This window comes from Triturus cristatus, chromosome 4_1 (assembly GCF_964204655.1).
Source record: "Triturus cristatus chromosome 4_1, aTriCri1.1, whole genome shotgun sequence".
Lineage (NCBI taxonomy): Eukaryota > Metazoa > Chordata > Amphibia > Caudata > Salamandridae > Triturus > Triturus cristatus.
In genome coordinates this window covers 338,935,237-338,962,630 of record NC_140585.1, presented here as the reverse complement: position 1 = coordinate 338,962,630, position 27,394 = coordinate 338,935,237, and the positions used below count along the sequence as shown (strand labels likewise).

General features: G+C 46.7%; 1 protein-coding gene and 1 non-coding gene across 2 annotated transcripts in view; one reads left to right on the top strand and one right to left on the bottom strand.

The window, feature by feature from the left end:
- The window catches only part of LOC146854913 (potassium voltage-gated channel subfamily KQT member 1-like), a 1,174,161-nt gene that overhangs the window by 463,825 nt on the left and 682,942 nt on the right, over window positions 1–27,394 (top strand). The gene's annotated exons all lie outside the window — the stretch shown is intronic.
- On the bottom strand, window positions 1,805–1,878 carry TRNAN-GUU (transfer RNA asparagine (anticodon GUU)). The gene has a single exon. It is a non-coding gene; the product is annotated as a tRNA-Asn (tRNA).

Below are 27,394 nucleotides of genomic sequence, written 5' to 3'. Positions count from 1 at the left end.
CACTACCCTGCTCCCAGCCACCAGGTCACCAGAACCTAAAATGGTGGCTGGGAAAGCGAGAAAAAGCCCCTTATACATTTGGGCTATAATTGGGCTACAGCCCCAAACCAGCCCAAAATCTACTAAATGGCTGGCCAAGCCAGCCCAGCACCTCCCAATCTGCCCGGGAGGGCAGAGCTCCCTGCGCTCAGCTGCCACCCAAGCCACACTTGGGAGGAAGGGGGTCAAACCAGACCGAGACCAATTTGTGTGTGAAAAAGGCCGCTTTATTGAAACAGGTGTGTATTACAAATTCCAAACCTGGCAACCGCCTTACAAAACTAAAACCTCTCTATACATTAAATAACTGACCTCTGACCTCCCCCCCCTCCGCCCCCAAGATCCCCTCAAAGTTTCCCCCACTCTTAAACAAAAACCTCTGCCAACCCTGGCTAACGTTTCAAAACACCGCCACCCAGGAAAAAGGCAAGGCAGATCTGCTGCCTGACCCTTTTTTCTGCCCCCCTTCCTATGAGGACTCTATTCTCCTGAGTGACTATGCACATTTAGGGTCCAGCCAAACCTTACCTAGTTTCTAAAAGGTATAGGTCCATTCCAATCTCAGAAAGGTAGACCCCATCTCCTCCGAAAAATTCTACTGTGCCAAAGTGAATTTCTTTATGCACCATCCTACTAAAACCTACTTCCCTCCAAAACGTGCCACCTCTGTATTAAGCTTTCGTGTTGCCCCGTCCACCGGTCCTGGGTTGAGCACCTCGCGCTAACCTTTTTTTGGAGCAAGCTCAGATTACAAAAAACAGCCCTCCCACTGTTGTTTAGTCAACGCAAAACCCCTCTTCATACTTTACATTAACACAATGTCCATCTCCTTACCCAAATCATGTTCTCCCAAGTGTATAACCAAATTGTCTGGACACCTATTAACCACCATCAAGCTGTTCAAGCATGTTTTGGATTTTTCCAGTACCTGCCCCCTTTTTCTTTCAACAATACTTTAAAAATCTTTCAGTTAAACGAGATTCTGTCCAAAATAACTCTTGCGGGCTTGAAGGTGAATCCATTTACAAAAGAGTGCCCCACTACCCAAATAGTCATCTCCTCAGAAAGGGGGCCAGACACCGACCTGAAACGAGAAAAATCAGTGTGAGCTCATACAATGTTAGCTACTGCGTCAAGCCCCCCGTCATTGCCTCTCAAGTAGCGCTTGTAGCATTCCGATGACCAACGCCCCAGCTGCATGATGACACTCCTTTACCACCCTGTATTGCTGGCCTCAGCTGCCGCCCCAAACCTGAAAGAGTGAGTCCCCAAAGTCGCTGCCAAGCTCTTATAAAGCTTACCTCAATACGGGTAGCAGCTGAAAGGCAGTGGCTCTGCTCCCATTGGCATGCTGACTAACTGCCAAAATGTTTTCCTCTACACTACCCTGCTCCCAGCCACCAGGTCACCAGAACCTAAAATGGCGGCTGGGAAAGCGAGAAAGAGCCCCTTATACAAATAAAACGAATTCCTTTGCGCGCGCTGCATCGCAATGCAATGCAGCGCGCGCAACGAAATTCGTTTTACCTATTTGAATGTGTACTTACCTCCGTTCATCCATATTCCGGTGTTTACATTTCCCCACCCTGCCCCTCCCCCGCCCCGCCTCACTGCCCCACCGTCACTCCCTCCACAGACCGCTACTGGATAACTTGCATTTTTGCTTTCTCGTCTATCTCTGCTTAACGGAGAGATATTTTTAAAGGTGATTTTAAAATATGAAGGAAATGCATTTTCATAAAGATAGTAGTGTAACAAAAGTACCTGTCCCTGGGTGGACTCGAACCACCAACCTTTCAGTTAACAGCCGAACGCACTAACCAATTGCGCCACGGAGACTACACTGATAAATTGTTCGGTATCACATCCTGTGAGGAAGGAGTATGATTCTTTGAGTGTAGGGGTGTCAAGGTGTTTTGGAGTTGCTGTGGACCGTGTTAGATTAAAACGCGGTATAGTTAAACAATAATATTTGAGAATAAAGCATATTTGACACACTTTGTTGGCTTTGTCATTGCTGATATAAGTTGGGGGGCTGGGGGTCACTGGAATGTAAAGAATTAATGAACCGCAGCTCAACTCTTTAACAATACCAAATGCCTCACTTAAGTGCTGATTGGTGCACAGGGATGTCTTCAGTGCTTTAAATGGGCCGGTACTCAACGGTACTGAGTACCGGCACTTTTATATTTTCGCCCCTTGAGTACCGGGACCTTTCCTCGGAAAAGGAGAGTAGCGGTACTCATGACCGCCCGGTTTTGATGCGGTTGGTGCTGCGCTCCTGAGCTCTATCCTTGGCAGCTCTTTCTGCACGGCCTGTAATGGGTTAAAGCGCCTTTGAAACGGAGCTGAAGCCTGGGCTGCGCTGGTTCAAAAGCGCCAGCACAGCAGCTCGTCTTCAGTTGAACACAGAGCTGCGTGTGCCTCTCTCGAGTGGAAAGTGGAGTATCGCTGCAGGGTGTCTTTCAGAGGGGGTCGGAAGGTAATCATAAAACCTAATAGGCGCAAGTGTGGGCCACTTTGTTCAGGGCATGCAGCTTGTTAGCATGCCCACGGTTTTAAACGCCGCAAATCTTCGCCCAATCAACAATTTAAATTAAAGGGATTTGCATGAAAAAAAATCCCTGCCCTCTAGATTAAATCAATACATTCATGCTTGTTTCTAAAACTACAGCACTAGTACTGTTTCATCAGTGTGCCATTTTTTCATTTCAAAAGAATGTTATTATTTTAAAGGAGCAAATAAGGACATAGGATACAAGCAAAAGTGATACAATTGATATCAGATAAAGACAAACAATATGTTAGATTGAAATTAAATAATAAGAAACACATCATTAACATTCATTAATCTGGAGATATCAGATAAATAAATTAATTAGGGAAGAAAAAATTGATAACCGGCAGAAGTAATTATCAAAAGTATCACCATCAGATAGCAAATTAGGGATGAGAGGAAAAAAGAAAGGAAGGAAGAAAAGACGGAAAAAGTAGTGCCATTTTTTGATAAACATTTGTGTTATAACCACAAACTTAGGTAAGTACTATGTAAATGGTTAGACATTTTTACAATGCATGCATATTTTTTGCATACAAAGCTTAGAAAGGTAAAAAACATAGCCCCGCCCCTTCCCCCCCGAACTCCACCCCCAATCCATTGCCTATTTTTTGTGAGTACCTGCACTTATTTTTTTCCATTTAATTCACTGCATGTCTTAATCTAAAAGGGCTCTTACTCCGGATATGTTCGTGTCGCATCCTTTTCTGGATGCTGCAAAAGCACTGCCTCGTAAGTGATCTTATGCTTGTTGTGTCCGGGAGGTGAATTGGTATTGGGATATAAAATGAAAATAGGCAACACATAACACACCTTTTATTTAGAATCTTTCCTGTGCTCAATCACCTGCAGGGATAACAAATATATCACAATGTATTACCCCAATGGAAGAGGGTTAGTAATGCATACATGGTAAAGTCGTGTTGAAACCAAAATGTGTGCATATTTTTGTATTTGTAGTTTTCAATAATTGCTGAGGTTTCACAATGCAGACTATTTTGAAAAGTGGGTCCTTCCTAGTACCGATGGGTGTGCGAAACACTGAGCCCTTTTATACAGTCCCTGCTCCCCTAATTGCACCTTGAATTCCATCATCCGAAGGCCCTTCCATAGTATACTCTGGCGGACATGAGTGAGATAGGCTGCAGGCAATGCTTGTCTATGGCAGACATTAGGCTGAAATCTACAAGTCAACAAAGGGCAAAGCAAATTCATCTGTCAGATCTGGTGAAATGCAAATGTGCCGTAATCATGATCCAACATATGTATTAAAGTATAGAGGAAGGCCTAATGACCAATCAAAACACTCTTTGGCTCTTTTAATCGAACTAATGTTATCTCTGTGGGCGAAGGGTGGAAAAGGAAATAGACTCGTTTCAAAAGACCCCAAAGCTGCAGACAGCGGGTGCTTTGTTTTTTCAGCTGTATTTCTCAAGGCTCAAAAACCTATATTACAAACGGAAATACAAAGAATCCCAAACTCGATATTACCAAATTGGTGCAACATAATAATTTTAAAATGATATTATGGAGTATCGAAAGTTAACAGGATGTATTGGATCTATATAAATCGAGCAAGCATGTCGATTAAACCATGGAAAGTACAATTTTGACAAAGCCTTGATAACACTTCACACTTGTATGGAACACACAGTACACATATAGAACATGTTTATGGGGACAAATCTTTCAGCACTACAAACTAGTAGGCGCATGAAATAAATAAGATACATGTTCAGCTGGAAATTGATCAGGCAGACATGGACACAGCAGAGACGGCATTAGCACATAAAATTCATTTTACCGTGTGTAGACTTCTAATAAATAAAGAAAGTACATGAAACTGAAATATGCTTTATTGTTCGGGTAGCAGATACAGCGCTAATGCATGTTTGACTATATGGAAAAGGGAGGAAACGAGTTAATATTCACGGCACCCCACGCAGTTGTTCCGTTCAGAAAATTAGAAACACGTATTTCACAAGTAAAGAACATGATTTATTTTAGTTCAGAACTTCTGTTGTTTTAGAACTGCTATAAAGAGTGGCACCTCGCCTTAAAATCCCAACGTACAGGAAGAAACCATGGGTGACACATCCTTCTCTGTTCAAGTGGTCAAACTATGGAACTCTTTACCCCAAACATAAGATCCACGGATAACCACCTTATCTTCAGAAAACTACTGAAGAATTGGCTCTTCCCCACATAAGCCACATACGCAAACAGAACTATATGGCATATCCCTCTGTATATAAGCATTTATTTGTACTAAAGATATGTACCTATATATGTGTATTGCCTTGTATAAACCAGTGGCGTAACACAGATCCCCACAGCCCCCGTCGTGCGGGGAGCCCCGAGCTGCAGGGGGCCCCCTCGGCACAGTACTCGGGCCTAAGAGCTCTGGAGCAGGGCCCCTCCATGTACTTTGCAGGGGGGGGGCCCTCAACTTTCGTTACACCACTGGGCCTCCCATAAGTGTAGCAGCAGCTCCTGGGGTATTAATTGCCCGTGCAGCGAGCTCCATAGCACGCCAGCCTGGGTAGGAAGCCACCGAAGCTTGCACATTTCATGACGTTTGCACATCTGTCCTTTCTAGTCCATAGATATTGCGCTGATCCGTAGCCAGGCTGCATTGAAGGAGTAAGGAAAGCGCTTACATTCCAGAATGCAAACGCTGTTATTATATATACAGTGCATAACTTAACTCGAAAAAGCAATTATAGAAGGAACATTAAGAGAGCCTCCTTTGCCAGCATCGGCGCCCTCCCACAAGGTCACCGATGTGTATACAGGAGACAGACGCCATGATAAGTGACTGTAAACGAATGCGCCAGCACTTGGCCTATGCAAAGAAAACATCTCATTAAAGGCGCTGGCGTGGAGCCAGAGCGGGGACCAACCTCTGCATCTCTCGCAGTCATGGAGTGGAAGGTGGCAGGTTCAGAAGTTCAAAGACGTTCCAATAAGGGTGCATTTCAGGATTTGTGCTCGTGATTAATGAGCAGGGTGCGGTCCAGGGCAGTAACAGAGGCCCTTGCAGCCCCTCCGGTGAGGGGGTCGCTCACCCCAAAGCCCGATGCCAGCTTGTGACTGCGAGGCGACCAGTCTAGCTGTAATTTTAGAAGCCCCTCAGCAAATTTTGAGCGCTGGAATACATTGAAAAATATGCCATCCTGTTTTATATGTATATTTATTTTTTTACAGCAGTGGAAAGTTTGCGGCCTTCACCCTTTCAGCTTAATATGGGATTTTAGTGCTCTTCACCTACAATCAGCTATTTTTATGTCTGGGTTTTGACAACACGGCTGTCAAACTGACCCATTGCTGACAATACACAGACAATGGGCTTTGAGTTTGCCTTTCTACCATTCGCTTTCTTTGGATAGTCACTTTCAGCCCTTGGCTTGAGACTGTGTCAATCATTTCTTGGCTCAGCCAAGTGAAGAATTCATCTGTCACCTAATGCTTCTGGCTGTTTGGGTGGAGCCTACCTCCTCCATTCCAGTGCCTGTGTTAGCACATAAAACCAGTGCTTAATTTGAGCTAGTGGTTGCCAGTGGGGACCATCGGCACTCAGTTTTGGGGAGTCAAGTACTTAATTTTCTACATTAAGTCTTTTACCAGAAGCAAAAGAGGGAAAAACACACAAAACAGAAAGACATAGGAAGAGAAAGACTGTTCAAACTGTCACAAAGGGGCAAAGTAGAAACCTGGAAGTGTGAGATGTGTGAGATATAGGGGGAGGGAGTGTCTGGTAGTGGCTTAAAGAGGTATGAGGTCAATAGAAGACTACACAGCTTTGGTATGCAGTGCCCCAACATTTAATAGTGCCGGCTGCGGGGTTCTGAGCAGAGCTTTGGGCACCAGCACTTTTACAATTTTAGCACTGCATAAAATCCCAGACCTATTGGCCATCTCAATGCTTGTTAAACAAGTAATCACTGTCTTTACAATGCAAGCGATATTTCTCTGGAACAGAATCAAGTTCTTTCTTTTTAAAATCATGTGCATTTAACTGAAAATTCAGGAATTGGCTTAAAGGTGGTAAAGGAAAAGGTTAATTTCACACAAAACTGCTGCCCTGTCTGATTTACATAAATTATGACAGTTATGTTGATAACAGCTGAGCTGTAGATTTAAAGTATGTCTCGTTGCTACGCCTTCTTTTCCCACTTGTAGCCTTATCTAGCCCCTACTTTGCACCAAGAAGCACCATATAGGCGGCGAAGGAGCAGGGCCGGACTGGCCGTAGCGGGCAACGGGCATTTCCCCGGTGGGCACCAGGGTTGGGGGCCAATTTTGGGCCCCTGGGGGCCAATTTTGTAAAAGGGCCGTTTTTGCAGCATAGATGCAATGTCAGCCGCTGTAACGAAATCGGACGAAACTGGCCCTGAGAAACAACTCGTCCGCACCCCCAACTCCCGGGGGGCGCCGTCGAGCACTTTGACAGGGTCGGTTTTGGTTCCCAGTCCGGCCCTGTGAAGGAGTGCTACGCAGGGTGCACTTTGACTCCAACTGACTACTGTGCTCTTGTAATGGGGCTGTGCGTTGTTGATGCTATGAGATGTATTATCTTACATACACAGTAGAGAACATTATGAGTGCAGTGGTGTGACATAGGCCCTAGTGCAAGGAAGGAAATGGTCCCTCAGCTATTGTTTGAGTGATGAAACACAGCAATAATCAGAGTTCCGTGAGCCCCTCAGGCCGCTGGACCCCGGTGCCAATGCACTTGCTGCACCAATGGAAGCTACGCCCCCTACATTAAGTGTGACTGTACTACTGCTTTAAATGCTGGAGTGCAATGCAGCTTAGTCTGGATTGCAAATATTTATAAGCCAGGTGCAAATAGTTTAACCACTCTACGTCATAGACAGGGCCGGCTTTAGGGTGATGCGACCAGGGCAGCTGAGCCTGGCGCTGATATAACGCGCAAGCTGCCGAGCTGAAAGTTTACGGGAGGGATATCACAGGCAATCAGTGGCTGGGAATCGTTGCTGCTATCTGTTGACTAAGGTCTTTTTAATTGTTTGATTTACTATATTTTAACTGTCCCAGCTTTACTCTCCGCATACCCGCACTTAAATCGAATTTGCTCACCTGCCGTTTGAGCGGGGCTATCTCCTTCCACACTATTCTCGAGCGCCATCTTGGGGGTAGTTGCGACAAACTAGGGCGCCATATTGGTGAGCGCACTAGTGGTCAGAGAATGCGCCGGCTGCCTATTTATTCGGGGCAATGCTAGCGCGCAGCACGCATGCCAAGAGGCAAGCCCGTCTGCGCCCGTCCGCGCTTCGGACGTGCTCGGTGCTGTCCATGCTGCCGGTTTAGTCAGCGAGACACGCCGCACTTACACAAGAGAACAGCTTTTGGATAAAAGCAAAAGGGTACACACTGTTGCTGATACTGACGATGTCTACCACAAATTCACCGCAGGTAATAGGTGTACTAAAACATCTAGCAGCTTGAACTGCGGACTGATTAATAGTAGGTCGCTAGTAAAGCACCACACGGAAATTGCTTTGTTAATTGAAAACATGAAGATTGATGTTCTGTTTCTAACCGAAACCTGGATTCGAGCGGAATCCGTTGTAGAAATAGGATTCGCCTGCCCTGATGGATTTAAAATTTTACACAACCCAAGGAAAGAGGGTATAGGGGGAGGGGTCGGAGTGATATTTAGGGAAGAACTTAAGTTTGCTCTCCTGCAGGTGGACGAGGTAGACGGGATTGAATTTATGGGTTTCTCGTTGCAGGAAGCTAAAGGCAGTCTTTACACGGGGTTGGTCTGTTGCCGTCCCCCAGGGACTACCACCATGTATCAGGCCTTTTTGGATACCATCGCCAACTTATCCCTAACACACTCCAAAATGATTATCCTGGGCGACTTTAATCTGTGGGAGAATGCAAACATGGGTAACTACTTGAGAGATCTGAAATGCACTTGCACCAACTTCAACCTTCAACAATTAGTTACCTCCCCGACCCATCAGGTAGGGCATATTCGCGGCCTCCTGTTTGCAAATGAGTCAGAAGTTGAGATATTAAATATTGTACCTCAAAACTGGACAGATTACTACCTAATCCATTATAGAATTTTGTTAGCCGGTCGAAGAGACCAAGCCAAAACTCCTGCGACCTTTCCGAGAGGTAGAAATTGGGCAAAATTGGGCAGGACGGGTGCCCTCCTAACACCACCTACAGTGAACGCCTTCTGCGCATCTAGCACGGTTGAGGAAAACTACACCATTTATCAGGAGTTTATTACGGATGTTTTGGATCAATTAATTCCCTTGAGGAAAATAAGAACTAGAAATAAAATCTCTGCATCTTGGTACAATGACAAATTGAAACAGTCACATCTACTGTGCAAAAAGGCCGAAAGGAAATGGAGGAAGGGGTATCTACAGGGGGATAAGTTAGAATTAAGGACGGCACAGAACAAGTACAAAATGCTCATTCTAGAAAGCAAAGCCAACTTCTATGCCAAGGCCATCGTACAAGCGTCTAATGGGACCAAAGAACTTTTTAAGATTGTTAGAGACATCTCGGCTCCAACTTATTTAGAAAATAAAGTGGAGGCCTCACAGAAGTTATGCGATGAGATTGCTTCCCACTTTGTGGAAAAAGTGGCAAAGATCGTTGGCTCCTTTAAGGACAACGAAACTGCCACCCAGGACCATGCTATAGACACAACTGTAGGGGATCCGGGTCAGCGATGCTCCTTGGATAGTTTTCCGACCTTCACAGATCTCACTTTTAGTACAATGGTGCAAAGTATATCTTCGGGCTCGCCGCTTGACCCCTTGTCTCAGAAAGTGTGGAAGACATATGGCCACCTGACTTTTTCCTGGCTACGTCAGATATGCAACCACTCTTTGGAAGAAGGCATCGTCCCGAAGGGATGGAAGCAGGCGGTGGTGTCACCTTTAATCAAGAAGCCCTCCTTGGACCCGACCAATCGGGCCAATTTTCGGCCAATCTCCCTTCTCCCTTTTCCAATTAAAATCTTGGAAAAGGTTGTAAGTAGATCCTTATCAGACTACTTGGAGGAACATCATTTGCTAGACAGGGATCAGTTTGGCTTCCGGCCCAGACACGGGACAGAGTCAGCCCTGTCAACCATGATGGACTATTTACGGATGCGGGCCGACAACGGGAACACCACGGTTTTGGTGCTCCTCGATATGTCGGCCGCATTCGACACAGTGAGTCACCCAATTCTGCTTGAGAGATTGGCGGGAATAGGGGTAAAGGGATGGGCACTGCAGTGGCAGCGGTCTTACGTGGCAGGGAGACAACAGATGGTAACTCTGGGACCTTTTATATCTGGAAAATCACCCATAGTCTATGGAGTACCGCAGGGCTCCAGTATCAGCCCCATCCTCTTTAAAATGTATCTACAGCCACTCTTCTCTATCATTAATGCGTTTGGGGTTGAACTGGTTAATTACGCGGATGATACGCAACTGGCATTCTCCATGGAGGGAAAACAGGCTATCCCTATGGAACAATTCCAAGAGTGCATGTGTCAAACCACAGATTGGCTGCAGAGAAATTCCTTGCAGTTCAATGGAGGGAAGACCGAGGTATTGTATTACTCACCGGCAAGACTGCCTCTGCATACACCGGTGGAGTTCAGGCTTGCTCCTGAGGAGGACCCGTTGGCCCCGGCCAATACAACACGCAATCTGGGGGTCTTAATAGATAAAAACCTCCAAATGGAATCGCAGGCAAACAAGACAGCCAGTGTGTGCTTTGGACTACTGCGCCTGTTGCGCCGGATTCTTCCGATTCTACCGAAGGATATGCGCCCCCTGATTGTAAGCAACACAGTGTTGAGTAGAATGGACTACTGTAATTCTTTGTATTTAGGGGCCCCTCAATACATCTTTCAGGGGCTGCAAAGAGTCCAGTCGGCCGCGGCTAAACTGGTGTTAAACTGTAGGCGTGATTCATCTTCTACTCAGGCTCTGAGAGAGCTTCACTGGCAGCCAATCAGGGAAAGGGTCCTTTTTAAATCTCTTTGTCTGGTACACAGAGCAACCCACGGGACGGGTCCGATCCCTCTTCAGGAAAGGTTCACCTGGTATTTCCCTCAGAGACAGCTCCGCTATTCCAGCACCAACCTGCTGGTAATTCCTAGATTTAAACGATCCAGGATGGGTGGGAGGGTCTTTAGCGTGGTGGGCGCTCGAATATGGAATGAGCTACCACAGAGGATCAGACAGATCGACTCTCTAACTGTTTTCAGAAAGAGCCTTAAAACATGGCTCTTTCCGAAAGCCTGATCCTTTTGCCCTGCCTAATCCCTCAGCACCGGTAATACATGTTTATATCAGAGCGCCAGGATACCCGTGGGGTGACAGTGGCGCTATATAAGAACCAATACAATACAATACAATTCAGGGATCCTTAGATCGGGCGGGAGGGCCTGTGATAGGAAATAACTTTGCAGTAGGTGCTTTTAAATTGACCTTCCTTGTGTGTCCAGCAGTTTTCAGGCAACAATGAAAATTTCAAGATAACGCTGATGATTAATGTTCATGCTGGAGATGGAGTTTTGCCTAGTGGCTGTTTTGACTCATCAAAAGGCTGCGCATAGGGTTCATATGAAAACTGCAAAGAACCTGCAGATCGCAGAACTGTATTTATGTGGATAGCTCAGTGGGTTACTGTTTTTGCCACAGAGATCTTTTTGTTACTTGCAGTTCATTAATTACAATCCTAGTTTCCTATGAACTGTCATCAAAGAGATGCATGCAAACTGCATGGTATGGGTTAGAAAGTTATGTTTTCCTCAGTCTTTCATTACCTTAATGTTGCTAAAAATGGTTGGTTTGGATAGAAATACTTTCTGCACCCACTGTAGTATGTTTAAATAAAGCTTCAGACCAAAACTCTAATACTCTTATATGGATGACGTGATTCCTGCACCTTGTAACCCTCATTGTTTTATGCAACATTTCCTATAGGATTTATGTTATGTTGTGTAATTATAAGTGACATTTGTATAGCGCATAATCACCAACGGTCTCTTAGCGCTTATGAGAAGAACTACAAAACCGCACCCAAAGTTATCTATCACAGTGCCTACTCGGTCAGAGCTTATCTTGTCCAAAAGCCTGAGTGAACAAAAAAGTCTTTAGTTTTTTCCTAAATGGAAGGAGAGAGTCTTCCCTGCGCAAACTCTCCGGCAACTTGTTCCACAGCTGGGGAATCAGAACTGAGAAAGCTCTTCCACCCATGGACACATGTTTACACACGCATGAAACATTATTCCTGTAAAGTTTGTGTGTGACGTGAAGTGCTCTGACACCCTACACTGGTATGAGTAGCGCTATGAAACTAATTCAATGCATTTGCGGGAGTGGCTATGGAGAGATAAGGGGCAATGTTGGATGGTGGTAGTGTGGGAATCCGGGGACAAGGAGGTCATTGGAGGGAGTGGACACCAAAAAAGATTATGGCACTGGGCGTTTCCCGCGCAAAAGTTGGCCCTGTTCATAAACAGTCTTAAAACTGGACAGATGTCCTTCTTGGTCTATTATTCCCCGGAGTTCATCTCCTGTCCTTTAAATGGGCCGTGGGTGACAATAAAATTGTGGGGGCACAAACATGGGTCATTTGGGGGTAGTCAGGGGTCGCAGCTGTGACTTCTAAATGACGTCCACGGCGCATAACACAGAAAGGCGGGGCAGTTTAAGGCCACTGCCCCTCCTGAACGCTTTTGCCCCGGCTGTTTTTGCACCAGTAGGGCTCTAAAACGCAAACACTGTTTGCAAAATTGTTTTCTCCATAATGATTTTAACTAGTTAAGAGATTGGACCAGAACTTCAAGTTAGTCGTGTGAAACCATTCACAGAGCCATATTACACACTCGTAATATAACATCATCTGGGCTATTGAGAAGCACTATTTATAGAGCAGTTTACTTTTGCCTTGAGAGTTAGCGGTGGGATGTGCGGCTCTCAGCCGTCCATTCCGGAACTTATCTGTCTACATTGTACACTCAAGTTCACTCCCTAGGTGGTCTCGTGGCACTGTTGGAATCAACTTCCGGGTGCCCTGAGATTCCCTTCCGACCTACTACACTTCAGAAAAGGTCTCCAAACATGGCTTTTCCCTCAAATTTAGAGTTCTTCCCTAGAAGTATTTAAGACATTACTATATTGTTGAGTACTGTCAAACTGAATTGAATTTTTCTTCCCTTTCCCTATTAATTAAATCAGTGCCGTGATACCTGTTATGTGGCAGCTGCACTTTACAAGTGAGATAAATAAATAAATTACAGATACTTATTGGCACCTATGTCAGTGACATTCATTTATATCAACCTCAAAAGGATTAATGGCCCAGTGGCCACACGTGGATTCAATCCTGTGACCACTTGTTTGTGCAGAGACCCCTGAGGCGGATGCAGGCCAGCGTTGCCTTCCGCAGCCTCTAATCCCTCCCATGGAGCAGGCCGGACTGGTCCAGGAATTGTTCTAAGGTTCAGACAATCTGATGGAGAAGCCTTTGCTAATCATCTCATCGACTCCAGGAGGCCACAACACTATCACTACCAGCTCGGCCAGGGCAGAGGCGGACTATGGAGAGGGCACGAGTGTGCCATTAGGCTGGGTTTGATGGCTCAGTGGACCAATGCGCCTACTACAAGGATCTTCGGCCCCATGGCCACTGATTCAGATGGAGGCAGATCTGCTCAGCCTCTCTTCTTCTGAGACCAATAAATGAGCACCATAGAGCCGATGAGCGCCTGGATATCCCTCAGGTGAATTAGTGTTTTAAGAATACACCTGATGCTATTTGTGCGGGGATGAGGCGTGAAGACGACTGAGTGCAGGTGATAAGCAGCAGGATTGCAGGTGGAGAAAGGTGCAGTGCTAAGTGCTAGTGATCCCAAGAGTTACTTGAAGAAGCAACATGGTGAGAAGTGTGACCCCCGGAAGGGTGGATGCCACTCATCAAATCATTGAACCTTCTGTGCCACAGACAACCGAAGTCCATTTCTCATTTTCAATTGAGAAACCTGTGCCCCACAGATCTAATTGAGACTGGCCGGAGGGAGAGATCAGGGCAGTGTGGAAGAAGTTACCTTCCAGCAGTTCAGCAAAGCTTTTACACTGCCTCCTCAGCAGACTACCAAGGGTTAGAAAAAGGAACAAGAGGCCTCCTGACAGGGTGAAGCTGGAGACCATGAATTGAAACAGCACAGGGACAGAGTGGACACCCCTCGAGGGCCTCGTCTGATGCACAAGAGAACCTGGCTCCACAATCACCAGTCCTCTGAAACACCTCCCTGTTTATGATTCTTTTATACTTGATATTTATATTTGATTCTTAAGGACAGTTTACAGTGCTTTTGATACAGTTACATATATGTTTTACGTTTACCTTTTAGTGCCCAGACAATTAAGCCAGTCATTCAGTTGCCTTCAGAAGGATGGAAGCCAGAGTCGTCCTTGGCTGTGAAATATTCTCCCAGGCTTATTAGGGGCTGGTCCTGTCTGGTGTTCAATGTCACTGGCCTAGATTCTGATTATGTGCCATATGAAGTGCACTATCCTTGACAGCACTGTGTGCTCTTGTGCATGCCACATACCTAACATTTCCATATTAGAAAGCGATCACTTCTCTTTGTTCTCCAGCAGAGATCAATATCCACCGGTCTGAAGTGGATGTGAGATGGATGTGGATGTGAGATGATGCGCATCAGAATTATCCACCCCACTAATGAAACTGATACAAGCTTTTCGTGAAAATGTCTTTTTATATTTAACTTTTCTACGCGCACAATGAAGGGCCCTTCGTTTCAGGGGTCATTTAATACACAGAAGGGAGATGGCCTTCCCTTTAAAACATTTACAGGAACTAGAACTCTTGTTATTCTGCATTAATATAACATCCAATGGCCGTGTGCAGAGAGCCTAGTGTAAGCACGATGCTTGCCCACCTGATCCCATTAGCCAAAGATTCCTCCCTGCTGTCTCGAGATGCACGTGAAGCGGGAAGGAACAGGAAGCAATCATTCCCTTTGATGTAATTAGTTCACTTCTTTGGCGCTCGCCTCACATGCATGACTTGCCTGTTCGATGCACCGTGCTCCGATCTCTGTCATTACAACCATGATGTTATCGGGGAGCAAAAAACACCAACTGAGTTTGATTGAACTTGTAAGCACAGTATGGAAACTTGATTTGGAGCAGGAATTCATGGCCCACGTCACAACCCGTTTAGAATGAGGTTGTGTCACACTGATCCTATGTATGTGGTTTATGTAGTGCAAACTTAACTACAGAGCAATGGAGCTATGTGCACCATGGGAATTTTTAGGTCAAGTCTAACTGACATCACAAGCTGTCTGGTTGCAAAAAAACCTATTGTGAGGTTACCAAGAACTTACAGGGGATAACAGCCCACCCATTGCTTACCATTGGTCACTCTCATTTGCTTGCTTCTTATTGGATGGTTTCCTTGTCCCAGCTTATCAATCTTGTGTTTGTCCCTCTCCTGTGACATATTCTCTTTACCATCCTCTGATTGGCTGGCTTCCATCCTTCCGCCACTCACTTTTGCTTAAGAACACCATGGGGGATATTCACAAGAACGGGTGATAACTACCGCAAAAGTAGCGTAACGCAACTTTCAATATCGCAGCTCATCGTGAAAAACTAACCCTGTGTCAACTTGGAATTCACAACAAGGCAGTAGCATGCGATAGACACCAGATAACGTATCAAATGTCAGCGTCAAAATCGACGCCACGCAGCAAAAATGCGAAACGCGAATGCAAAAAATCATGCGATGAAGACAATGTCGGTACACAAATCAGCGGAGACCAGCCACAGGCCTTCAAATCCCATGCGTCTGGCGGGAGAAAGCAATATAAAAGCAAGGAAAAAAAAAAGCCCAAAAACATTTCAAACTGCGTAGCAACATTGATGCACCCGGACAGAGTGCACAGGACAAGCCGGACACCACAAGCCCCACGGAGGACCAGCCAGAAAGCCCGTGTTCGTGGAAGGACAAGGACAAGACGAAGAGGAAGAGGAAGACGGGTTTCAGTCCGCAGAAAGACCGGATCCTCGTCACGGAGGTGACCGAACACCATCAACAACTGTTTAGCACCTCCACTGAGGCACTGGCAACCCAAACCGAAATGTGGCAGGCCATCCTAACCAACGTCAATGCAGTCGGAGTGTCCAGGAGGTCACTGGAGGAGGTCAAGAGGCGCTGGCATGATCTGAAAAGGCAGACCAAACATAAGCTCGCCGACAACACGGAGGCAGCAACGGCGACTGGCGGTGGGCCTCCTGCGACACAGGAGGAGCTGGATGAGCTGGAGCAAATGGTGGCAACAGTCAGCAGTGAGGAGACGGTGGCAGGAGTTGGGGGCCTGAACACAGCACAATACGACCTGACCCAACAGCAACAGGGTGAGTAATGACCAGGGACGGGGGGAAATGGGCACAATGGCACACATGCACAAGTATGCGTAGCACACTGTACACCCACAATGACCGTGGAACATGTCCCTGATTGCCTTGGCACACTGCAGCACACATAGAAATGCCAAGTAGGCCCCCATCCACAATGTGCACAGAGGGCCCCCCTCTATCACCAATATCACAACCGACCCATGCACATGTGCCCAATCCAGCAAAGCAGCGGCTCTGTATCTCACACTGACTATGCAAGTAACACTGCATGTCCAATAGCATGGCAGCAGCCCAAAAAAATGGCATGGGCCACGAATCGACATGTAGGTAGCCCAGTGCGGATCACATCCGTAAAGGAGCAGGTCACACCCTGACATGTCCACGTGCACCCACATCCCATGCCTTACAATACACGCAGCAGACGAACAATGCACCATGCCACAAAATCTGTCCAAGAGCACATATGACCCAAGTCAAAAGCAAATCAGACCCCGAAAAGCACACAATTCAAAGGCACACCGCCTCAAAGGGAGGCCACACGAAATCAGAGCTGCTGGGGCAACTCCCCCACAATGCAGCACACACACATAGCAATTACAAGACATCAGCAACTATGGCAATTTGGTACAATGTGCAACACCAGCACCACAGGCCAGAGCCCACAACAGGTTCCGCTCGTGTGTAGTAACAGTCCACTCACATCTGGCATTGCCTGACACAGTGTGATGATAATGAACGGGTACCACCACACATCCGTCATGTATTCGGAAAACACACCGACTGCCATCGAATAGCCAGCTCCCCCAAAATATTCATAATGTACATTGGCATGTAGTCTGAATGTAAACATATGCAAATCAACAACATACATGTGAAACCCTGTTAACCTGCATCTCCCCTTAACATTGCAGAGGGACAATCAACACTTACTGCAGAGCAGAACACAAACCCCATCATTGATGATGTAGAGGACAACCTGCACATATGTCAAGATACCCTCCTACGGATACTAGACAGCCTCTGCACCCCACCCCCAGGAGCAGGGCAGGCCAGCTGCCTCGAGGTGTCCCCACCACCTGCACAGAACACGCAGCAGGAAACACACACCACCACGGCTGTCTCCCAGGACCCCCCCGACCAATACATGGAGCACATATAACGTGTGTGGTCTTCCCAGGTGGAGTTGGCTGAACAGCTGCGGGTGGGTTTCGAGCTCATGGCAGCCAAACTCGATGCCATAAGTGGGTGCCTGAGTCCCATCATGGACCACGTACAGTCACTATCAGACACCCCCTGTCTGCACCATGCTCCGCCACAGACTTTGGCTGACCTCGCTGGTGCCATGAATCGTACACAAGAACTGTGTGGGCAGACAGGCACCAGCCATGACAGCACAGAGTTGGGACAAATGCGGAGGTAAATGGAGACCATTGAGCGGATGCAGGCTGGAAGGATGTCTGACACGGATGGACACCAGCGAATGGTAGCTGGGGACTTCAATGCCCTGCAGTACTTCATCTTGCCATTGCTGCAACTGAGCCGTTCCCAGATGGCTGCAGCGGGAACATCGACACACACAGCTCCGACACCTGATGTGTCCGTGGCACACAGTGATACAGCCATCACCCCGCCACACACACCGGACACAGTGGACACAGATCCCGTATCAGGGGAGTAAGAATGGGATGTGAACTACTGTGTGGGGAAGGAGGCAGTAGCAGCCATCACCGCTGTATGGCCTGTCCCTGCCTGGTTATGACCTATGCATCATGGCCTGGGAAACACCTCATAGTGACCCCCAGAACACTCTGCAACTTTCACCCGGACCCCGACACGGACTCCCAATTCTTCACTGCTGGAAAGGGTCTAAGCCAGTGCTTTCCAAACTTTTCGTCTTGGTGACACACTTTATAGGCATGCATCATTTCGCGACACAGTAATTACGTTTTACTGGCAAACCGGAGGTTAAATTAACGGCATTTTTAGACATGCATCATTTTTCACACTGTACATACATACAAACTTACTGAGTATTGACAACAAGTAGTGGGGAGCGTGTAGGCAGAGGCAGCTTAGCAGCAGCACTTGGATTTGTATGAGAGTTTATTGTGGTGAAAGAGGAGAATACTTTGAAGTCAGGATTTGTAGGTGGGTTGATGTTTTTTACCAATACTGTGTTGGTCGGATTCATCAGGCATGCCTGCAGTGCCATCCATGATTTCAACGTTATCAGGGCCAGGGGAGTGTCAAGGACAAGGACAGAGCACTTCCTAGTGATGGCCATTTCATTTTGCTGTCTTTCAGTATTTGCTAATGCATATATCGGTATTTGTATTTATGTAGCAGGAACTGAGCAGTGGAGCAAAGCCATGCTGTCAATTAATTAGTGAGGTTAGCGACGATACAAGACCGTGTATATCAAAAAGCTTTGTACAAATGTAAATTACACACGTGTTAAGTAATTTAAGCTAAAGGCCCCATCCATGGGTTGCCATTTCTGGATTGATGAGGCTGGAACAGTTGGAAGTCCAGATATTTGTTGGAGCTGCTTGTGGGAAGTTATGTTACCATCATCTCTATTTGTCATGCCCAGGACTGAATGCGGATTACTTCCAAGTATGGGTGGTTCATGGATTGAATACACAGTAAATATCTTGCTGTAAGCCAGGTGTTGTCTGGGCTTGAATGATCATTTTGGAGACAGCGAACCCCCTCCCCCAAGTAAGTTGAGGTCCAGGGGATTGTCCACTATCCTGCGTGACAAACAGCCATAAGAGAATGCACACAGTTTCCCTGTAGACTCGTATATAACTTCTTTCCTCAAATCCTCTTTTAGACTGTCAGACTCACTTGCTATACTCACTCAGTACACAAGTGGCTCGTATGAACACATTTTTCAGTGACCACTGAGTGTGGTCCCTCGTTGCCCACCTAGAGTGACTGAAGCTCCTCCCAGCCTTTGATTCATGTGGCGTTGAGCTTGCAATGATGGCGCGTGCTTCCTGACCACTGGTCCTAGGATATTTTGGAATGGCTCTTAGGACTGCCTGGAGGTGTAATCATTTATGTGCCTGCTTCTTTAGTCTGCTTGGGATCCTCGTGAATGAGGTTTTGTTTCCTTATGCCACCTGTTGATCTGTTCATCTCAACTCTTTAGTGCCGTTAGTGTATCCGGCTGCCTGATAGCATTGCATTCTTTGGGCACCACGGGGTCTGTTATGTTAATACACTTGTGGGCCTGGGCTTCGAGGCGCATTCAGGGCTAATGAAGTCAGCAGTATCAAAGGGGTGTAGGGCTTTTGTATGTGGACATCAATGACAGGTGATGTCAGAAGTGAATGAGTATTGGGTAGACGCCGCAGTATATTACTCACGCCGCTTTCACCAGGCCACAAGAACAGCAGTGCAAGGCTCCTTTAGGGCAATTCCCCCTCTCCCGACTTCCACAGGAAGCATCAGCGAGCGCCAGATTTCGACCCCCAAGCCATATGGGGCTGCCAGCCTCCCCCTGCAGCCGGCATAGGCTGGATGTAAACGGGACTGCAGAGGGGCCAGCTGGAGATGCCTCAGTATATTATTCACCACTGCTGCAACGGGCCATCGGGCCACGTCTCATCATCATTGCACGACACACCCACACATGGCAGGCGTAACACAGTAACGTGTCGCGAGACAGAGTTTGGAAAGCTGTGGTCTAAGGGATATTTTAATGACCTGCCCAAGTTCTAATCCCCAATTCTAACTCAATACAACACGAAGAGAACTGGGGGTCTGATGAAAGGAAGCGCAAAGAAACAAAGGTGTATGTATAGGGAATCAACACGTAGAATCTAAGAGCAGAGCCTGGGTTCCCATCAATCTTACTATCGTGATCAGTATTATCATTTGGTCATCCACCCAATTGGAGGTCTGTCTCTTGATCATAGAGACTACCTCACTGAGAAGCTCTCTTGCTCGGATGGACAGATGGAACTAGACCTCACGATAAGGAAGAAAGACAATTATGTCTATGATTGATGATCCTATGTGGTGCAGTTCAAAAATATAGTGAGTGAAATCTAAAAAGGAGTTGTGCGGAGAAAAAACACTTCTATGAATTAAACAAACTCCTCACACCCTTATTAAAACCAGTGCAAAAAAGTTTAGCAGTACTAACAAATGACTGCTATTAGAGGTCTCTAATAGCAGTCATTTGTTAGTACTGCTAAACTTGATGGGAATCCAGGCTCTGCTCTTAGATTCTATGTGTTGATTCCCTATACATACACCTTTGTTTCTTTGCGCTTCCTTTCATCAGACCCCCAGTTCTCTTTGTGTTGTATTGGCCATGTACAGCCCCAGCTCCCACAATCACCTGAATGTGAATAAAACATTCTCAATCATACAGATGTGTCATCACTATGTTCACTCACGTATGGAGGTATGACTGGATGTAGGTACAATGATTGCACATGAAGGTACACCCTGGTAACTGACATCTATGCGTATGTGTATCCCTGAGACACATGGCCAATTGGATGGCTGTGAAGGTGAGTACTAGCTGTGTCCCCATTGCACATCAAAAACAATCTCACAACCCCCAACGTAGGCACACGTCCATGTATTGAATAGGGCTGTGTGTAGGACTGACCCAAACGAAAGCAGGCCAGGAGTGGTGTCCTACAGCACATGTAACACCAGAAGTTCACGTCGCATACCTACTCACACACATCTGTGTGGACACATTCTGTTGTGATATAGGACATGGTCAGGGGTTGGACACCATACTCACATTGCTGAAGTCACATAAGTGCACATGGCGTCCAGCACCTATCCAATAACAATGTCTGGCTCACAGAGGTGGAGCTTGCAAAAGGGACACCCTCCCATTGCACATGCGTCAGTCAGTTCCTTCCTGTGTAGGGACGATGCTCATTGTAGCGCAAGAGTGGACAATCCAAACAATACACCTCACAGTTAGACACCAGTGGAGTTGCATAGACTTTAATGGCATGTATATGTCAGTACAGACGAGGCAAGGGCCACAACAGGCAGGGACATGCTGAAGACACTTACACGCAGCATGGGTACATGTTGAAGTCCAGAAAATGTTGGGGCTAAAATGGGCAACATTCATCACGGATGGTAACGCTCTCAGGCCACCTTGCCTTGCTGGATGAGTCATGTGTTGCTTGGCGTCTGCCCATTTCCCCGTGTGAGGGGGCACGACTCACTGCCCATGGGATCTGCATAGTGCTCTGCCTTCGGAGTGCGCCGATTGTCTGCTCTTGTGACAGTGATCAGGTGTGAGGGTCAGACAGGTTCACATGTCGTGCTAGATTGCCATGTGTGTGCTCTCCCCCAGCAGTGTGTCCGAATTGGCTAAGTTGCCAAATGACGCTGTGTTGCACTGGGCATGGACCTGCATCACCTTGAACAGGTGTGTGGACACATGCGTTGTTCCATGCACATGCATCCAGAGCCCGGACGAAGGCAGACGTATCCTCTGTTGTGGTGGGATGTGTGAGCTATCCCCACAATGCACCAAGTTGTTGGGACATGTGCTGTGGGTGCCAATCGGACGTGGTTGCAGGAACGTAGTTACTCGCCCATGAATGCCAGTCCAGCTTCATGTGCAATGTGTTCCAATAGTATGTCGTTGTCTTGTTCAAGGAACCCCAGGGTGAGCCAATCCTTTAAGTGGTCGGGCAGGTGTGCTCAGCCCACGCCGTTTCACCAACCCGCCACAAAGCCCAAAAGGGGAGCGCCTCGATGTGGTCACTGCACATGAGGAATTGTGCAAGCTCCCATGCACAACTACCAATACATACGCAGTATGTCAAGGCATCCCATGCACTGCTGTCTCGGTTACACTCCTGTTCGTAATCCAACAGGGGGCGCAGGCACAAGTCATAGTCCAATTCATCAACTGTTGTGTTGGATAGGCAGACATCCATGGCACACTCGAATGTACATGTTCGGCAGTGGAATCAGGGCTGATCGCATGTGACGCAGGCAATGCGGAAGCTGGGCCGGTAACCGATCCGCAGCACTGCCAGTGGCACTGTACCCGGTAAATGCAGCATACGTGCACGGTACTGTTCCACGTGAGGGGGGTTGTTCATGTGCCCAGTAATGCCTGCCATTGCATTGGTGCGTCTTGTGGAACGGGCACTGGTCTGAACTGCGGCAGTTGTGTGGAAGATATGCCACAGCTCTGAGCAATGATTGGGTTGTGTGTGCAAAGTTTGGGAGAGTGGGTTGCTGTTTCCGTGAGTGTCAATGGCATGCCATGTGGGGGTACAACAGGCAGGGGCTTCTGTGTGTGTGGTGTAGATGAGTCAGATAGTTCATTTGGGGAATGCGTGGTGTGGGAGTCGTCCCCATCTGCCATGGCATCTCTCTAAGGGTGTTACAGCCGCGTTCTGGACCAAGGTCAGAGATGCAGGTGTCCTCCCGCCTTCTGCATTGGAACAATGGAGCTTTCATCCCTGATGTTTGTCTGACTACTACTTGCGTTTTGGGAATGTGATGTGGCTTTGGCGCTGAGATTGAGACACGGCCTTGGGCTCATAGTGTACGGATAGTGATACACACACACATGTTGGTATGTGGAGGCAGATGCCCAAGGGGCCTTGCGCCGCTTGTGCAATCTCACTCTGTCTCTCTCCCTCGCTCTCTCCCTCTTTTTCCTTTGTTGGGTGCATGGCACACCTTCTTCTCTTGGATTTGGTCTTTCAGGCTGTGTGCTACGGATTGTCCAGTGAGGAGCCGCTAGGACTCATCCTACGGGTTGTCTGGGCTTTTGTTTGTATAGTGTTTTGTGTTGGTGATTGCATTGCTGTTTGACTGAGTTTCCATTTCCTGGCCACGCATGTCTGTTGATTTTCCTGCTTGTGCGACATCAGGCAAAATGTTTGTATTGGGATATGTGGTGTTGGTGTGCAGTTTCTTGGTCCGGGGTTGGGGGTGGTCCGGGAGGAGGGGGGTGTTGTGGGCCTGGGTGTGGTGTCAGAGGGTGTTGTGGCCCTCTTGGGTGTCCGGGCCTCATGATGGGTGGCTCCATGGCTTCTGTTGCCCTTCGGGTGTGGCCCTGGGCTGTTCTCCCTTTTGTGGTGCAGGCTGCCGTCCAACTTCACATCAGGTCAAAGCAGGTGTAGATTTCCTGGTGCTAACGTGCCATATCGCCTGTTTTGTGTTTTTATCGCAGTTCTGTCTGGACGTTGAGAATGTTGTGGTGTGATGTTGTCACGGATTTTGGTATGGGAACGCCCACTCCGCATCACATCAGCGATAGTTGTGCGGGTACTCTGTGGCAATGTTTTTGTGGCTGCTATTGCGAGTAAACTGGTGCTGTGGGCTGTTTACACAGGCTTGTGAATGGGGAGGTATTTTTATCACGACTTTGGCTGCGATAAAGTGACGTTGGTTCAGCGATAGTTCCTTGTGAATATGCCCCCATGTGTTTTCAAGGTCTTTCCCTCATCTGCTTCTCCCTGCCTGGTAAATACCCACCTTGGGCTCTGTTTTGATATTGCCCTCGTGTTGCTGCAAACTCTTGTATGTTTCACCCTTGCCAAACTCTCTGCCACCCTTGCTTCAAGTTGCTTTCTTGCTCATGTTCTTCTGTTATGCTAACAATTTTATAAAGCGCAACTGCTACCCCATAGGGTGCTGAGAACGCAAGCAGAGTAGAGAGCGTAGCAGAGAGGGAGAACACTGGCAGATTTAGACTACAGTGGGGTATATTAGAGAGTCCTAACCAATATTGAGGAGCCAACTCATTTTTGGAAAAGCTAGGTTTTTGAAGGTATCTCTGAATTTAAGAAGGGTGGGTGCGAACTATAAAGCCACTAGGAGCTCATTCCAATGCTTCGATTCAGTCACCAGACCTATCAACTCACTAGGCGCCACCGTGTGTCACACAATTTTGCCTCCTTTCAGCCGGTTACATGGTGAGGAGCTGAAATCACACAGTGGGAGTGGGAAACTCCTGCAGCAAGCGTTCCCAACTCACATTGTATTAAAGGCTATCACAGCTGATGTCCATCGAGGTTTAACAACCTCCCCAGGACCTCAGCACCCCCTTTGAAACTACAGATTTTGTTTTTATGGTGGTTCGGGGTCAGGAGTTACTGTGGCGTATGAGTAGTGCCTTGCCCAAAGCCCTGCTCTCTACCTTGATAGCCACACCCCCGCAGAAGCACTTTGAACTTCAGAGGGAATTGGACTTCAGGTCCCACTCCTCTCCTGTGGTCCCCCCCCCCCCCTCTCCTGGGTTCCTCGTCTTACACAGTGAGTTTTATTAGGAAATTGACAGGTCTGAGTCCCTGCAAAGGATTTGTCCCCCCCCCACAAGCCAACCCCGTGTGAACATGATTGTAACAAGGAACTGCTACCAGATTAGCTCGAATGAATCGTAAATTGTGAGCTGGAATCTATTGCTGGAACATCTCCACCAAATTATCAGGGCCACTAAGGTGGTTAGCCTTATAGACTAGACAGAGCAATTTAAACATCATCTTTCTGCCCACTGGCAGCCAATGAAGAGCTTTGAGTGCGTTGGTAGAAGAAGAAGAAGAAGAACGTGGCCAAACAAGTGCTAACTAGGCAGAACTGTTCTCTATTTTTTGTAGTTTCTTCAAAGGCCCGCATCAAGGCCTATGAAGAAGGAGTTACAATAGTCCAGGCAACTCAGACTGTCGTCTGGATCACCACCCGATAAATCAATAGGGCAGGAGAGGCAGGATCTTCCTCAGCTGTTTTAAAAGGAAGTACCAAGTGGATGCAATGTGATTTGTCTGACCCTTAAAAGAGAGCTGAGTCCAAGTGCATCTCAGGATTGATATCATTTTTTCAGGTGATGGAGCTGAGGTCCAGGAATTGGGCCAAAAGTCTGGTGGCATAGGCTCAGGGATAAAGGGATGTCTCATCCACAGCACTTCAATTTACTCTAAGGTGAAGTTGAGTGAGTTTGAATGTAACCACTCTGATACCACATCTATACACTGGTGAAATAGTTCAAGTGGGGTTTCAGCCACTTGATCCAATACAACGAACAGCTGGGTGTTATCTGCATAATTCTTCACATTGAGACCAGTTTTATTAGATTCACTAGTGGGCAGATGTATGTATTAAAAAAATGTCAGACTCAAAGCTGATCACTGTGGCACTCCTTGACTCAAATATTTAAACTCAGATGAATGGGATGGTAGGACCCTGCTTGCGATCCGTAGATAAGATCTACACCATTCAAGTGCATTTCCTGTTATGCCAATCTCCTTCAGCCTAGTGAGTAAAATTTAATTAGACTCCATAGCAAGTGCTGCAGACAGATATAATAGCGCAACTCATCGAGCTTGATCCACCAGCATTTGTAGGCCATCTACCACTGTTACAAGGACTGTCATGTGCTGTGAAACGGGAGAAACCCAGACCAAGATGTATCAAGTAGGTTGTTTTTAAGCAACAAGTCAGATAATACAAGGTTGACATGTTCTTCCATGAGTTTTCCAGCAAAAGGCAGGAGGGAAATGGGGCAGTAGTTTGACAATATATCAGGTTCCGCTGTCGTTTTTTTTAGGAGCGACACCATTAAGGCCCTTGTCCACTCCACAGGAACAATCCCACTATTAAGTGAATTATTACAGATGTCCAGCAGTGGACTTCTGCAGCTGTTTTCCACAAGACAGGTGGAAGAGGATCAAATGGGGATCCAGTCTTCCAATCTAGTGTGAGAGCCCTAAAATGTACAGATGTTAACAGCTCCCATTTTTCCAAATAATTTTTTGAGCACGGCTTAACCTGCTTTGGAGATGTTCCTTCAACCCCAACTGTGGTAGCGGAGGACCAACAACTGTCTCCTCTAAAGTATTTACCATGTCTAGTGGTTTTAGCATTTTCAAAATAGTAGTAATTTTGTCATCAAAAAAATCCAACATCCTATTTGCAAGTTCCTGAGAGTTAGCCTTTTTATTCCCAAGGCTCTTTGAGGCTTAGAATTGATGAACAGTAGAAAACATGTCTTTTGAGACTTTGGCAGTACAGAAGATTGATTTAGCAGCAAATACCTGCCTTTTAAAATTCCCTCAATGCCTCTTTAAGTTTGTCACTCGCAGTGCTGCAATAGTCCAGCCTCCAAAGTCTCTCCAGTTTCTTGCAGCCTAGTTTGGCCTCTTTAGAGGGCGATGAGTAGGAGGGAGCCACCAGAATAACTCTTGTTTTCTTGACCACTATATATGGCAGAATATCATCAAGCACATCCTCAAACCAGGTTATGTTGCCTTAGTAGCCTGCCTCTGCCAAATCGGATCTCACAATAGGCTCATACTGTTTTAGTTGTTGTATTAAGTCCAGGATAGATAGTTTGGCCCACAGACGCAACTTCTTATTCTTTTCTGGTGGGCAAGCATGTGTCTAATGTTTGCAACAAACATATAGCCCACAGAGCCTGTAAACAACCAGATGATGATCTGACCAGGCTAAAGGGATGGCATCTTTGTCCTCTATAAGATTTCCGTCCGCAAAGATCAAATCTATCATATGGCCCTTAGTATGCATTGGGCATGATGGCAAGAAGCAGAAACCCAAAGTAGCTATGCTGGTAATGAACCTATCCGCTGCAGGGCTAAGAGAGTTGTCAGCCCTTATATTAAAGTCACCTACTACAAAGATGTTTTGGTGTTTTAGGGAGAGTGAAAGCACCAGGTCTAAGAAGGAATCACAAAAGTGTTTGGAAGTCCTCGGTGGGCGGTAACAAATCAGCCAACTTAGTGGGGCAGTTTTCTGAGAAAATAAAGTGAAGCCTAAGAGTTCCATGAAAGACGATTCTGGAGTTTGAAGCATAACGCGGAATGGGCAAAACACTGCGAACTCCGCCGGCAGAGCGGAATTTATCACCCTCCCTAGTAACTGTGATATCTTTGAGCAAAGCATGCTTCCACCCTTCTTCTCACTAGACGAATGCTTTGAAACAGTCTCTGTAACCACAATACAATAAAGACATGGACCGTAGCTGGGTCAGATATAAAGTGCACTCAATAGAGAAGTTACTTTTGTTATAATACCTTAAATAGAATACAGCACTTATTTCAGTAATTATGATGACTCTCGCTGTTCTGTATTAGTTTTTTTCACTTTTATTTCGATTTTATTTTCCTTTTTCAGAGAACTTGGGCAGATCTCTTATATCTCATAGTGTCTCTTAGTAAATGGCGTGAGATCATCCATCAGGGCACACTCTGGCTTCTCAGGAAACGTAACTGTCCAAAATGTGTGCTGAAAGGAATATATGTCTTTACTACGCATGCTTTACATCGCATGCCATTACAACGCGGTTGTTACAACAACCGCTTTGTTACATCGCGAGCCA